The following is a 2491-nucleotide window of genomic DNA, read 5'->3' as shown; positions in this document are numbered from 1 at the left end:
GAAAAGAAAAAAAAAACAGTTACTTTTCCTAAAAGCTTAGAAACAACAGTCAACTCTGCATTGTGCCCCAGCTGAGGTCTGAATAATGAAATGGAAATAAGGAGGTCATTGTTGTAGTGACATCTCCCTAGAAATGTCACTGCATTTTGTTGCAAAACACAACAAAGACTGTGGGTTTGCATACGTAATGCACCTGTCTCCTGCAGGCACTATGAACTTCCTGGGACTTTTTGCGGGTTTTCCCCTCCAGTTTTTCCTTTTTAGAAACTAAGCCTGGAGGGAGCGAACTTCAGAGGTTGACTGTGTGAAAGTTGATAGAGCCGGGAGTAAAGCGAGCCTGTTCTGAAATTCCAGCCACAAGATGCAGAGGTGAGGCTCGACATCCATAGGTCACCCTTGGCGATCACTTGCCTTTGGGCCTCAGACAAATTTAGAAACTGGAGAACCCTAAGGAATGCTGAACTGGTGTCTTTCTCCCAACTCCCTGATTTGAAAAGGAAAAATATCACCACTACCTGCTCTCTCCAGTGTGTGCAGATGTTTCAGTCTGACTTTGTGATTCTTCACTTCTGTAAGAATATTTTCCCAGCCCAGTACCAAATCAATATGCTTCTCCATCCTTCTGCCTCAGTGTACCTGCCTTCCTGCTAAAGCCCTTACCCTCTACCAAAACCTTTCCCTTTACCTATAATACACATTATCTAGAAACTTTTTTGACAATGTAGGAGTAATGAAAATACCACTACCATTAATTAACAATAGCAATAATTAATAAGAATAAAATCAATTAGAATAAATCCTACTCATACATCATATAGCACTTCTATTTTTGACAGGGTTATTGCTTTCAAGAATAAGAAAAACTTCTTATGATATCTTGTTACATAAGTTAGAAAAATATCAACTCAAGAAAAGTGTCCTCATTTAAAATTTATAACCCATTGAACACTACCAGGAAGCTGTTGATTATAGATCGATATCAAACTGGAGGTGCTTTCCTTAATCTATTGTTTCTCTGTGCATTTTCAGTCTTAATCAGTGTTTATAATAATGACTGGGAAGAAGATAGAACAATTTTAAATAAACTATTAAGGACTGTTAAGTGTTAGCGTTGTTGTAAGTGCTTGATACTTTTTAATTAAGTCTAATTCATCCCCAGGAATTAGCTACGATCCTTAACGGCTGTGTATAGTTGCTTTAACCACTACTTGTACAGCCTTCAGAAATCTCGATTCTCAGTTTAAGACAGAGAAACAGCCATGCACCAGTATTTTTGGTTTGTGAATGTAAGGAGTGACTGCAGCCACATGTCCTTCTCTGACAATAAGTGGTAACTCAGCAAATCTGGTGCTGTGTACCTGGAACACACCCCTTGTCTTTCTCCGCACATCTCTCTAAATCATAGGAATGGTTGGGGTGTCTGTTGCCTGAATGGTCAATAGCCAGGCAGGAGAAAGGATAGGCAGGGTTGGCAGGCAGAGAGATTAAATAGAAGGAGAAAAAGAGAGAAGAGAGAAGGAAAGGCAAGAAAAGAAGGAGAGGACATCAGGGGCAGGCTCCCCAGCTACCCAGCAAACCATAGAATAAGAAGTAAAGAAAGGTATACAGAATAAAGAATGATAAAAGCCCAGAGGCAAAAGGTAGACAGGATAACTTAAGTTAGGAAAAGCTGACTAGAAATAAGCCAAGCCAAGGCTGGACATTTATAAGAAAGAATAGGACACCATGTGTGATTTATTTGGGAACTGGGTGGCAGGTCCCCCAAAGAGCCCCAAGAGCAAAAAACAACCAGCTACAGAGGTTCCATTGTTTCTGCAAGGTGATGTGGTAACTTAGAGGATGGTTTAAGGCAGGTCTTTCCATATGGAAGATTTTGTGGAGATCAAATAAATAGCCTTGATCATTTGAATCAAGCAGGCCAGGCGTCTTAATGAAAGGGCTCAGAGACAAAAGTATACAATGGAAGAAAGAAAGCATCTTCAACAAATGGTGCTGGCACAACTGGATGTCAACCTGTAGAAGAATGAAAATAGACCCATATCTATCATCGTGCACAAAACTCAAGTCCAAATGGATTAAAGACCTCAATATCAGCCCGAACACACTGAACCTGATAGAAGAGAAAGTGGGAAATACCCTACAACAGATGGGCACAGGAGATCGCTTCCTATGTAGAACACCAGAAGCACAGACATTAAGGGCAACATTGAATAAATGGGACCTACTAAAACTGAGAAGCTTCTGTAAAGCAAAGGACACTGTCACTAAGACACAAAGGCAACCTACTGACTGGGAGAAGATCTTCACCAACCCCGCAACAGACAAAGGTCTGATCTCCAAAATATATAGAGAACTCAAGAAACTAGACTTTAAAATGCTAATTAACCCAATTAAAAAATGGGGCACTGAACTGAACAGAGAATTCTCAACAGAAGAAGTTCAAATGGCCAAAAGACACTTAAGGTCATGCTCAACTTCCTTAGCAATCAGG

This window comes from Microtus oregoni, unplaced genomic scaffold (assembly GCF_018167655.1).
Source record: "Microtus oregoni isolate MIOR12 unplaced genomic scaffold, Mior012 000003F_ref0000135, whole genome shotgun sequence".
Lineage (NCBI taxonomy): Eukaryota > Metazoa > Chordata > Mammalia > Rodentia > Cricetidae > Microtus > Microtus oregoni.
The sequence above is the reverse complement of the archived record's forward strand: the minus strand, read 5'-3'. Positions refer to the sequence as shown.